The sequence below is a fragment of the Oncorhynchus kisutch genome, linkage group LG26 (genome assembly GCF_002021735.2).
Source record: "Oncorhynchus kisutch isolate 150728-3 linkage group LG26, Okis_V2, whole genome shotgun sequence".
Lineage (NCBI taxonomy): Eukaryota > Metazoa > Chordata > Actinopteri > Salmoniformes > Salmonidae > Oncorhynchus > Oncorhynchus kisutch.
Window position 1 is genome coordinate 15,694,779 of NC_034199.2, and position 14,131 is coordinate 15,708,909.

Below are 14,131 nucleotides of genomic sequence, written 5' to 3' on the forward strand. Positions count from 1 at the left end.
CGATTACCTGCTTTGCTCCCAGTCACTTGCGCAAGCAGTGCGAGACACAGCTTCCCTTGTAACCCACCTCACAGAGTTAGGGTTGAAGAGCAACCACAGAGAATATAATACCTAGGCATCAAGCTAGATTCTCTTCCTTATCGGGCTACACTATAGAACGGCCGAATCACGACGTTCCGAAATTGCCTCTCCCTGTTAACCGAAGGGGGTGCTCGGTCACACTCAGTACGTGTCTCTGACTGCTGTGGTTGATGGGTCCACCATCTGAGTAGTACCACTAGGACTACTGAGGAGCCGAGACCTTCAGCATTGGGTATCTGCCCAACGTCTGTAAACACAACGTCACTACAATCAAAAGATAACTGTGACCACAGAATGTCTCTCAGCTCTCCGACATTGGAAGAGCCCCACGATCTTCTTTTCAGGCATTCACCTAGGGGTAGTATCAACGAGGAACATGGTGACGACCACAGGGTGAGGTGCAGTTGTACGCGAAAGAGCAGGCACACTCGTATAATCCACGATCGTACTGCTGACAGTGTTCCTTTCATTGAAACATTTTCTACCCTCCCTTCGGAACTGTCTCATCCTGGTCATGACAGACTGTGGTGGCATGCATCGCGCTCTGCATCTATACCGGCTACCTGTCAATATGATTTTGTGAATCAGAGCACACCTATTATCACTACGCTTGACACATGTCCCAGGCGTAGTGAACGTGGGAGCAGACTTGTTGTGCAGAGGGAATCCCTTTCCTCCTCTATGTCTGATACCCCATTCTAGTCAGAGTGAGGGAACAAGACTTCCCTGGCCCCACGATTGCCAGGGTAGCCCTGGTTGGCAGAGATCACTCTCCTGATTTCCGATGAGCCCTGGCAGGTACTATCAGATAGGGATCGTAACTAACCCAAAGCGAACAAAGAGATTTTGCGTTGTTTGAGAAGTGGTGTGACCTAAGGCAGATCATTGCTTACCAATGCTCTGTATCTGAGGTGCTATGCTTTTTGCAGGACCTTTTTTGGACAGAGGGAAAACCTTGCTCACTGTAGAGGTCTATTCAGCTGCTATATCGGCCTGTCATATAGGCTTCGACAGTAACAGTAGGGAAGCATCCCCTGTTAATTCATTTTATGAAGGGGGCGCATCACTTAGGTTCCGTCTCCAAGCCATAAGCCACCATCTTGGGACGTGTCTATTGTGCCTTGGGCTATTTTGAGAGCAGCCTTTTGAGCCGCTGGAAAACGTGGAGAAACGTCTCTCCTTCAAAACCGCTTTATTGATTTTCCTTATGCCTGCAGTTTGCCCCGGGGTTATTCAAGGTAACTTGGCTGCCTAACCCCGCCTTTATGTCTAAGGTCAGCAATACTTAGTTGCTTCATCTTAGTGATTTTGGCTTTCCACCCGCCTCTCTTCTTTTCTACTGAGGAGGAGCATATCCACTGTTTGTGTATAGTACGCTCTTTGAGCATTTACTTGGATAGAGCAAGAGTGTTACTCAAGAACGGCCAACTCTTTGTTTCTTGGGTGCCTCCCTGCAAGGGTAGGCCCCTCTCTCGTCAATGGCTATTCCATTGGATAGCGGAGGCTATTAGTATATTTGCTTATAATAGCAAAGGCCTTAGGGCTCATTGATTAAAGGCATCTCTTTACACAATTTTTTTAGGATGCGGCGTGTTGGGCCACCCCTCATAAGTTTATGAGGTTTTACCGACTGGACGCCACAGCACCTTTGTTAGGTGTCAGAGCCTCTGAGTGGACTACCCTGGCTTCGGAGAGTATGTCTGTGATGCGGGAGTTGGCCATATCCCCATAATATGTGATACATTGAAATTAGTATTTGAAAGAGAAAGTAACCCCGGTGAGATGTATCACTGTATTTGCAAGGAATAGAGGCATGCTTGAGAATGACCAGAAGACGGGTGAGTGGCGCCTTATAAAGAGGGAGGGGCTCACCTTATTCGCCACTAGACCTGTCTGTCTCCAACAGACGTTATGTGATTGGTTCTTTGTTAGTAAGCCGCCTGGGAAGAATCCTCCTATGTGATACATCTCACACAAATTATCAGAGAACCAGGGTTACGAAACTAACCTTGAGTTTCCAGGGGTTTAGGAAGGTTCTGTGGCCTAGAGTCATACACCTCAGTGGTTTGTGCAACTCATAGTTAACTGAATTGCTTATTGTACCTACCACAGGCTATGTTGTTTACTCTCTATCAATCTATGTCCTTCACTTCACCACTGTTTTGTCCTTTTGCACTTCATGTGAGTCTCCAAAGCAAAAACAACCTCTTCGGCCATCAGTTTCACAATTTTAGAACACAATGCAAACGTTTGGCCAGTGTAGTTATTAGCTACAAACATACCTCAAACTATTTTGACTCTATTTCATATCTACTTAACTGCAATATTTCTATTTACCCATATGTCCCATTGTAGATCTACCACTGTTTATATATCTGTGTGTTTCCTACCCCTCAGCCCTAGTGTGTTTGGCACGCCTGTGGAAAAGGTTCCCAGTCTAATTCAGCCGCTTAATCAAGTCATTTAATGCATTGTTAACCACATTAAAAGGGGTTGTTTCACAATACCTTCCGTTAATGTAGCGAATAAAAGGGTTTGAAGGGTTACTGTGAAATTAGGCATTGACAGTTGGACTGATTAGGCGCTCTGAAATTGCCTCTCCTTTCTATTCTCTTCTCATGCGCGGTCCCTCTGCACCACCGGCGTGTTTGTGCCCCCCTGCCCACCGTCGTGACTCTTTCAATGCAGATGGGATGACCTTAACTGACCCCCCCCCCCCCCTTTTTTCCAGCATCTAAAGTGTTCATAATTGAAGCCTAGAGAGGGCGTTTTTCAAACGAGCGGTTCCATAATTGTATCGCTTGTTTTTTTCTATATGAATAGGGGGTATTTAGCCAAATAGAAAGCAGCTGCTCAATTGATTCCCATAATTTGTTTTGACTGTCATAGTGTATTTGGGTCCTCGCTACTCCTGTATGTTTTGCCTGCACTGTAGGTGGAGGTGGGTGGGGAAAAACAGCCAAGGTGGAATGGAAGTACGGGTGTATTGTTGGGTATATACGTGTTAGAGTAGGGACACACATCCACTGCTCGCCTGTCGTTAAGCCACTGCCACCCACTCTTCCATTGACCTGAGCAGGTCCAGAGAAAGTGTGTGTGTGCATGTGTCCGTGCGAACGGTACAGTGTGTACCTGCAATGCACCACAGCAATTCAGTGGTACACTGCTTAGATCAGCAGCTCTGGGATAAAGGATCTTGACACAGGCCTACAGTTTCACTGCTTGTGGAGTTGGGCACTCGTTTCTGACAAATTGAACTCCACAGATGTGTGCTGTGAGTAGAGGATGAGGAACTTAAACTTGGGTAAGAGGGATGGAGGTTTGAATGGCGATATGGATAGGCTGAAACTGCAGCATAAGAGGAGGAGGAGGAGGAGGAGCTTGGCTACACTCTGGAGAGCTGGTGAAGCTTCCTAAATGGATATCTAAGCTGAGTAAATGGATTACAGGTAAAGTTAATAATGTGGGCTTTCCAGTGCGGTGTGGATGACAATTCCTGATAATGGAACGGATGATGTTAGGAGCGAGAGAGGTGTGTGTGTGTGTGTGTGTGTGTGTGTGTGTGTGTGTGTGTGCGTGTGTGTGTGTGTGTGTGTGTGTGTGTGTGTGTGTGTGTGTACGTGTGTACGTGTGTACGTGCGCAAGTGTGTGATAAAGAGAGAAGGAGCGAGAGCGAGATAGAGATGAAGAAATGTATGGGGCTTCAATCATTAGAATATTACGTTGAGAGAGATAAAAGAGAGGGGAGAAAATAGAGATGCAGAGAGGGAGAGAAAATTAAGAGGGCAAGAGAGGGGGTTCAGAGCAGTACGATGATGAGAGAGAAAGATGAGAGGATAGATACAAAAGAGAAGGAGGGATGGTGTTGGCTCTTGTCTAGCTCTTGACCTTGAGTGCTGTGATGAGGCCTCACAGATATACTTTGTGGCTCATGGAGACTGGAGCCCTTGTTAGCTGAATGACACAGGTTTTACAGTGGCACAGTGCTGTATCTACATTACCAACAGGGGCTTAATGAAACCGAGCAGTATCGTGTGAATATCACCAAGTTAATGAGGAAAGCACTCATGTAATGAACTCATTATGAACCATGCTGTCATTACTCCGGTGAACTACACACAGCCAATGACATAGGAAAGACAAAGGGCCGTTATGAAATATAAAACTCCACATAAAATAAAGAATGAGGCCTTGAAAACTACAACAAATGAAAAGTGAGTGACCTTGAAGGACTGAAGGAGGTGATCATATTCTAAGACTGTGTAATAAAAGCTATGAAGATATACACTACTGGAGAACACATCTAGAGGGCCTTCAGGAGAAGCATTGACGCTAAAGGATGCCGTTAAAAGGAGAGGCATGGCTGTAAAGTTGATGCTTTGTCTGGCTCTGTGGCTGGGCCTGGCTCTAAGGTTTCGATGAGGGGATGGAAAAGGAGCAGAGAGGAGGCAAGGGGGGGGGGGGGGGAGTCTCTTCCTCCCCAAGCCCAGGAGGAGGAGGTTTGGCAGGGGTGCGTTAACATGAGAGAGGCCTGCCCCGAGAGGAAATTGGTTAAAGCAGGCTATAGTAGACCAGGCGTTCATTGTTCTCTTATGTGACAGGGTGATACACAAGGATATGCATGTATAAATGCTTTATTTCGTTAACCCCTCACATTTGATCACTTTTCAAGGTAGGTGGGTAAGTTTTCAATGGTAGGTACATGACCTTCTTTGACAGACATACTGTAATAAGGCAGGCAGGTGGTTACTCATCGTCTCTGCAACCATGAGCGGAGTGGTATTCAAAAAATGTATCACGACCCCACCGCAAATCTAATGCCACAACCGTGACATCGGTTCATTTTGATTTTGAAATCAACAAATAGCGTTTATATCGTTGCATTTTCGTCTCTTATCAAAATTGAAAGAAACCAACAAAAACTATTTTTAGATATACTATAGGCCTAACACAGGCGAAATGAGTCTCACTCGTGTTGGGTAATGTGCTGTTAAAAAATGTTGTAGGTTTTATTTATTTAAAGAGCATGTTGAAGTTAGAAGAAAAAGCCACCAACAATTTTAGCACTGTTTCACCCAGCTCTGAAACAAGCATGAGGACTGGTCTTGCTAAATCAATTCGATTTTATTTTTCACTTAATCTCTGTTTGGGCATTGGTTAGACAAGAATTAGAAAATTAGGGTGCAGAAATGTTATGCTCTTAGTGTAAACTTTATTTAACTCGGAAAGTTAATAACAAATTATTATTTACAAGGACAGACTACTGCTTCCTCCCTGTCGGGGATTTGAACCCCCTGTGCCCCGTATTCTGTAGTACAGGCATGGCCTGCTCTCCCCTATGTAAGGAATTAGGCACTTTCCCATGTTTACTACAATATGTATTGTAGACTGCACAGTAGCCTAATAAACAAATGCAGGTGGCTTATATCTTCAAAATGCTTTCAATGCTTTATAATCCAAATGTAAAGCATATACTGTACAGTACTGTATTTCTTCATAAGCATATTGATGCTTTCATTAATAAAATAATGATAAAAAATAAAAACGGTTTTCTTCTGGTGAAAGAGAGGCGGACCAAAACGCAGCGTGGTGGTTATTCATGTTTTTTAATAAAGACACTAGACATGAATAAACTAACAAAAACAATAAACGTGGAAAACCAAAAACAGCCCTATCTGGTGCAAAACACAGAGACAGGAACAATCACCCACAAAACCCAACACAAAACAGGCTACCTAAATATGGTTCCCAATCAGAGACAATGACTAACACCTGCCTCTGATTGAGAACCATATCAGGCAAAACATAGAAATAGACAAACCAGACACACAACATAGAATGCCCACCCAGCTCACGTCCTGACCAACACTAAAGCATGGTAAACACATACGAACGATGGTCAGAATGTGAAAGAACCCCCCCCCCCCCCAAGGTGCGGACTCCGAGCGCACAACCTAAACCTATAGGGGAGGGTCTGGGTGGGCATCTGTCCGCGGTGGCGGCTCTGGCGCTGGACGTGGACCCCACTCCATAATTGTCTTTGTCCACCTCCTTAGCGTCCCTTGAGTGGCGACCCTCGCCGCTAACCTTGGCCTAGGAAACCTAACAACGGGCCCCACTGGACTGAGGGGCAGCTCCGGACTGAGGTAGCTCAGGACTGAGGGGTAGCTCGGGACTGAGAGGAAGCTCAGCACTGAGAGGAAGCTCAGGCAGGTAGCAGGCTCTGGCAGATCCTGGCTGGCCGGTGGCTCTGGCAGATCCTCGCTGACTGGCGGTTCCGGCAGATCCTGGCTGACTGGCGGATCCAGGCTGAATGACAGATCCTGGCTGAATAGCAGATCTGGAAGATCCTGGCGACTGGCAGCTTCGGCTGCTCCATGCTGACTGGCAGCTCCGGCTGCTCCATGCTGACTGGCAGCTCTGGCTGCTCCATGCTGACTGGCTGCTCTGGCTGCTCCATACTGACTGGCAGCTCTGGCTGCTCCATGCTGACTGGCTGCTCTGGCTGCTCCATGCTGACTGGCCGCTCCATGCTGACTGGCGGCTCTGGCTGCTCCATGCTGACTGGCGGCTCTGGCTGCTCCATGCTGACTGGCGGCTCTGGCTGCGCCATGCTGACTGGCGGCTCTGGCTGCGCCATGCTGACTGGCGGCTCTGGCTGCTCCATACGGACTGGCAGCTCTGGCTGCTCCTTGCAGACTGGCAGCTCTGGCGACTCCTTGCAGACTGGCAGCTCTGGCGGCATCCTGCAGACTGGCAGCTCTGGCGGCATCCTGCAGACTGGCAGCTCTGGCAGCTCCTTGCAGACTTGCAGCTCCTTGTAGACTGGCAGCTCCTTGCAGACTGGCAGCTCCTTGCAGACTGGCAACTCCTTGCAGACTGGCAGTTCTATGCAGACTGGCAGTTCTGAACAGGCGGGAGACTCCGGCAGCGCTGGAGAGGAGGAAGGCTCTGACTGCGTTGAACAGGCGGGAGACTCCGGCAGCGCTGGAGAGGAGGAAGGCTCTGACAGCGCTAGATAGGCGGGAGACTCCGGCAGCGCTGGAGAGGAGGAAGGCTCTGGCAGCGCTGGACAGGCGAGGCGCACTGTAGGCCTGATGCATGGTGCTGGCACTGTTGGTACTGGGCCGAGAACACGCACAGGAAGCATGGTGCGGGGAGCTGCCACCGGAGGGCTGGTGCATGGAGGTGGTACTGGATAGACCGGACCGTGCAGGCGCACTGGAGCTCTTGAGCACCGAGCCTGCCCAACCTTACCTGGTTGAATGCTCTCGGTCGCCCTGCCAGTGCGGCGAGGTGGAATAGCCCGCACTGGGCTATGCAGGCGAACCGGAGACACCGAGCGCAAGGCTGGTGCCATGTAAGCCGGCCCAAGGAGACGCACTGGAGACCAGATGCGTAGAGCCGGCTTCATGGCACTTGGCTCGATGCTCACTCTAGCCCGGCCGATACGTGGAGCTGGAATGTACCGCACCGGGCTATGCACCCGCACTGGAGACACCGTGCACACCACAGCATAACACGGTGCCTGCCCGGTCTCTCTAGCCCCCCGGTAAGCACAGGGATTTTGCGCAGGTCTCCTACCTGGCGTAGCCATACTCCCTGTGAGCCCCCCCCCCAATAAATGTTTGGGGCTGACTCTCGGGCTTCCATCCGCTCTGCCGTGCTAGCTCCTCATAATGCCGCCTCTCTGCTTTTGCTGCCTCCAGCTCGGCTTTGGGGCGGCAATATTCTCCAGGCTGTTCCCAAGGTCCTTTCCCGTCTAGAATCTCCTCCCAAGTCCATTTCTCCAAGTAGTGCAGCCTCTCCCACTGCTGCTGCTGCCTCTGTTGCTTCTCCTGCTGCTGCTGTTGCTCCTGCTGCCTTTCACCACGCCGCTTGGTCCTGTTGTGGTGGGTGATTCTGTAACGGTTTTCTTCTGGTGAAAGAGAGGCGGACCAAAACGCAGCGTGGTGGTTATTCATGTTTTTTAATAAAGACACTAGACATGAATAAACGAACAAAAACAATAAACGTGGAAAACCAAAAACAGCCCTATCTGGTGCAAAACACAGAGACAGGAACAATCACCCACAAAACCCAACACAAAACAGGCTACCTAAATATGGTTCCCAATCAGAGACAATGACTAACACCTGCCTCTGATTGAGAACCATATCAGGCAAAACATAGAAATAGACAAACCAGACACACAACATAGAATGCCCACCCAGCTCACGTCCTGACCAACACTAAAACAAGGAAAACACATACGAACGATGGTCAGAACGTGACAAAAAATACTCTTTCAAAATGCAGATGTTGGTTTAGTTATGGATCCGTAACGAATTACTATGGGAATAAATATCACTGATTTATAGAAATATTGGAACAACGTTGTCTAATGAAGGCAAACGATTTAGAAGAATCGTCCAATCCTCATGCTGTAGCCTACTCCCGACCGTCACGTAGAGCGCCATATTTTCCATTCCATCCTAACGGAAACCCTGAGGGTTTTGTTGTTCGTTTTTCTCGGAATAGAAACACAATAATATTAATCAAATGAATTAAGCCAAATTTCTTTAAATCAATCCCATATACTATGTAATTACATATTATGTTTTTTATTCTCTGTTAATGCCAATATGGAAGACTATCAAATGCTTCTCAAAGATGCCCTCTGGTGGTGAAACTAGCACTAACTTGCATCAACAGAAAAAATGGTTGACAATTGGATGCGCCACGGAATGCTGCAGAAGCCCACCGGGTGTGCCGCAGTACGACGCAACTTTCAATATAATTTCATTTTCAAATGATGTTTCTCAAAAATGTTGTATAATGTCCAAAAACAATAGTGTTAATCTTAATAAAAAAAGTGTTTTTTTGTTATTTGTTATTTATTTTTACCCCACTGCAGTTCCCCCGTGACCCCGACTTTGAATACCACTGCATTAGCCTATGACTTCCTTTATGCAATCTTCTCTCTTTGCCCTTGACCACAATCACAGTGGTTCACTAGAGTTTGGGCGATATTTCACAACTTCAGATTTCCCTTTAGCCTAAAGGTACCTCCTCAGTAGAAGGACAATGGTTTTTATTTAGCATATTTTCACCATCCGTATAAGGGATGGGACTGCTGTGCCGCAGCGTCCAGCCAGACGAGACACATTTGCGGCTGAGTGCATCGGGGAGGAGGGTGATGGATAAAGATATCACAGCGCTCTGGGGTCTGAATATCAATTTTGTGGCGGGAGCGCAAGGTATCGCGACGACGTTTTCATTAGAATGATGGAGAAAGGAGTAATAAGCAAAGCTAGGAGAGACTCTTTGGGAATGACGACGTCACTCTATCACTGTCTGCTTTCAGAGGCCAAAGAGACAGAGGGGGAGAGAGGGATGGAGATAGAGAGAGAGAAGGATGCAGAGAGAAAGAGAGCGAGAGAGATGGGATATTTTCCATTTCATACCTTCAACCAGTAACTGATTGCAGGGCACGGGGGTATCAATCTGGAGAAGCCATTCTCAGAGGATCTTTGCAGCTTGATAGGTTTTTTGCTTCTTTTTCAAATGAAAATGATTCTGGGCTGGGTTAGGTGGGGTGGGGTGCATGCTGGGAATGTCCATAGATAAGGACAGCAGGGTCAAGGCATCGCTGATGGATCCTCAGCTTAACAATGTACACACTATGAAGACGATAATCTTGCTTATGATGTGATACAAAGGAAGAAACAGAGAGGGAGAGACACACAGAGAGAGAGAGAGAGAGAGAGAGAGAGAGAGAGAGAGAGAGAGAGAGAGAGAGAGAGAGATGAACATTAGAGTAATATAGGGTCAGGTTTTAACTGAGCGCTCCTTCATCAGGTATGTACGGGACATGAATAAACAGTGGTGGCCACGGCGACAGTGTTGATACAGGGTATGCTGTGGTGTAAGAACTGCACTCCTAATGGGCCAACAGACAGCATCATTTGCATTCATTAGGAGTGGAGGGTGAGCCACTGTCACCTATGGGAGGGTTTGTGCACAAATGTCAGAAGAGGAGAGGTCAGCTGTCATGCAGCAGTGGGTATAACATTAATTGGGGGTGCTTGTTGTGCTATTGATAAGGATATGTGAATATCACAGGGCCCTCTGTCACTCTGGATAGAGTGTGTGCACATGCATTGTGTAAGTGTGTGTGTGAGCGTGTGTGTGTATGTAAAAGCTTGCTTGCCTCCGTGCATGTGTGTGTGTGTGTGTGTGTGTGGCTAAACATTTTATTATTGATATTCATGTATTAAATATGTGAGAGAGAAGGTGAGACAGAGGAGAGGGGAATGAAATAGCTGTTCTCTCTCAGACTGGACAGGGCAAAGAGAGAGAGAAAGCCAGAGGGATAGAGACAGACAGACAAACAGACAGAGCGAGATCACGCTGCCCTCTGTAAAGATGCCATGGCCACAGCTGCTCCCAGTCAGGCAGGACACTTAGAGTAAAGTTGGCAGTGCCACCATGCTATGCCCTTCACCTGGGTTATTCAGCATTTAGACAGAACCCGGCCATGCCCACACACCAGAGATTTACCCATTGGCGAAGTACAGATCAAACAGCATTACCCTAAATCTATAAAACCCAAAGAGTCCCCTAAGCTATGAAAAACAATGCCAGAAAATGTTTCAACAGATTGTTGTCCAGCTTTTTATTGCTCAGCAGTGGCAAGAATCCAATGACTTTGAAGGGAAAATTAGATAAGAGCATTTTATATGTCTGAAGGGGTTATCAGGTGACCACCATGTCCAAGCAATCAGAGGATATTACAGAGACAATCAGCTGATAATGCTTCCTGGAATTTGTCTTTAGTCATGGGGCTTTATTTGAACAATCCTCACGCAGTGGTAAATCTAAGTGCTGGCGGTAGAGCTGTAGGTCTATAGGGGGGGTATTTTGACAACTGTTATTAGGAGCGCAATAGCCGGCGGTGGCGCGAAGGGGCTGGGTTTTGATGAATAACACTTTGTGTGACAAGGGATTGGCCACTCACTGGCCAATCAAGGCATTCCATGGCTTAATACTGCATGTGCATTTGTCTCAACTTCTGCAGGTAATTGACAGTCCTTGCTTCATCGTCAGCGTCAATTCGGTTGGGTGCACAGAATGCTGTCATCCTAGTCCCTCGTGGATTGATCCTACAGCTTATGAAACTGCATAGGCCACAGTAACGAGTGAAAGTAACAGTAAAAAGTGTTGACTGTCAACAGTGTTGTAATTAGCTTCAACGAGCCATGGGCCTTTACGCATCGTACTTCTCCTCTAATAAAAGTGACTTGACTCCCGTAAATTGTATTGTATGTGTGAGGCACATGATCAATACGCAAGATGTAGACGAGGCCTACTGATGATATGGCATCAATTCCAATAGCGTATGTTTGGAGGAGCTCGTCTTTCGTAACCGGACAAAGGATGATCTTTGGAAATGGGGATGGATACAAGACGAATGGAGTAGTGCACTGCAGGTAGGCCTATGTGACTTGTGAATCATTTTTATTTGATCTTACCTTTATTTAACTGGGTAAGTCAGTTAAGAACAAATTTATATTTTCAATGACGGCCTAGGAACAGTGGGTTAACTGCCTTGTTCTGGGATAGAACGACAGATTTTTTTTACCTTGTCAGCTTGGTGATTCAATCTTGCAATCTTTCAGTTACTAGTCCAACACTAACCACTAGGCTACCTGTATGATAATGCAAAAAGCCTGTTGGCGAAAGCCTCATGGGTAGAATCCTTCTATGGATAGGCTACTTGTGAATTATAAAGACACCAGACGCATTGCTGTTGAAGGAGCTTTCGTTATAGTAGGGTAAGGGTTTTTTCATGAAACAAAATGGATAACAAGCCATTGTTACAGAAAAACAACATCTAAGATTCTAAATATCTCTCGTTCCATGATGAGCATATAGCCTACATGGAGGGGTTTTTACGCACATCCGAATTAATAACAGGAGCTGGCAAAAATAATGTAATAATGTACAACTGTTTTGCTGCTGCTAAACTTGATCTTTTAAAGCTTTCTTTGGTGATTAAGACGTATTTCAAAGCTCACGAGCCAAACCCTTTATCAGTAGTGTTGATTACTTGGCCAATGCATTGGCCATTACAAAAAAAAACTGACTTTATTGAGTGGAGGGAAGGCTCTTGGTTTTTAATCAAATGAAATGGAGAAAAAGGTTTTATTGAATTTTTCTAAATACAAGGTTTACGGACACAAAAGGCACATCTCTCTGGTTCCATGTGCATTTGGGAAATGTGTGTCACGGCTGGATACATCAAAATGCATGCCATAACCAACCGTTTACAATGTTTACAACCCAAAATAGAACATTTTACGGATGTCAGAATAAAACGTATTGTGACATTCCTGTCTCAACTGTTATATGCCTTGTCTTTAGGCTACTGAGAAATAATTTGCATCATTTGATATAGTCTCTTGTAGGGAGAATTGAGCTAGTATGCTACCAATGGTGCTGTAAAATAAACCGGTCCGTGACCAGCTCACATTGTCCATTTCCTCACATTTAACATTCATGTATCAACTAAGGACACAGGAACAATAGCATGGGATAACTGCCTGAAAGCAAACAGGGCTCCTTCCAGCATTATATTACACAGCGTGAATCATTTTGGAACTGCCTGCCTGCCTGCCTCACCAAGCATCACAGAGTAAACTGCTGCTTCCAGCCTCACCCCCAGCGTTGATACATCATAACACACAGTGTTATGCCAAGATTATCAACTCACTCTATCGCGAAAGAGAGAACAAGGATGGGAAGAGAGAGAGAGTTAGCGAGAGAAAGATTACGAAGGTCCAGGTTACATCAAATCCGACATGTTTTCTATGCTAACTGCTGTTAGGTCTACAGGGGCTAGGGATGCTCTAATTCCAAAGACAGTGCGTCCAATCCAAAGACACATTATTCACACAATATACTACACTAACTGGTTACTATCGTTCATTTTGCCCCCATCCAGTGTTATGATTGTGATGAGGAAATGTGAGCAGTATTTGGCTGGGGGCTGTGCTATCCACCAGGGCTGTATAGTTTATCTGACCCTACAGGCTGACCCGCTGTTTCCTCTCTGGCCCTCAGACAGTGGGAAGGGACTTCCTCAGCAAGCCTTATCAGTGTAAACCACAACCCTCGACCGCTACTCCTACTGCACCCAGCACATGATACTCCCACCCAGCGCCAGCGAGACAGAGAAGGGGAGGTTGGAGAGAGAGAGAGAGAGAGAGACACTGCCAGAGCCCTGAACTGAATGGCCTCCTATGTATTATTTTTTGCTCTATTAGAATAAACACTGATTTGCGAGGCCCCGTTTTGTTGATATCAGAGGGAAGATAAGAAGAGCAAATAAATCTGAACTCTGAGTGGAAAAGGCTTCCTCCAGTTACTGTTCAGATGTTGTGCTGTTTAAACGTGTCCACATGGGAATTAACTATGAATTGAGCAGCCACCACAAAATGGCTATCACGTTTGATGACGTAAATGTATAGTCTGTGTATAGTGTATAGTGTATAGTGTGTGTGTGTGCGCATGCGCGTGTGTGTGTATGTATAAAGAAAGAGAGGCAGTGAGTTTGTGTGTGTGTGTGTTTAGAGAGAGAGAGGCAGTGAGTGTGTGTGTGAGAGAGAAAGAGTGTGTGTGTATGTAGCCATGCACGCAGGGTTTCGTGCTTTTCACGCCACACACTGTAAAAAATTGATTACAAGCAATCACGATCCATCATGTATCACAGTTGACTGGGAGTTCAGTAGGGAGTGATGGTTCAGATGATATCTTATCACAAGCAAACACCTTGAAACAGAACTGCATTGCTCACAGCTCAGTTATTGTCAAATTATTTTTGGTAACTATAACCTGACACTCAATTCTATAGAAAGACCCAGCATTTTTTTTTCTTAACTAGGCAAGTCAGTTAAGAACAAATTCTTATTTTCAGGGGCAGAACGACAGATTTGTACATTGTCAGCTCGGGGATATGAACTTGCAACCTTTCAGTTACTAGTCCAATGCTCTAACCACTAGGCTACCA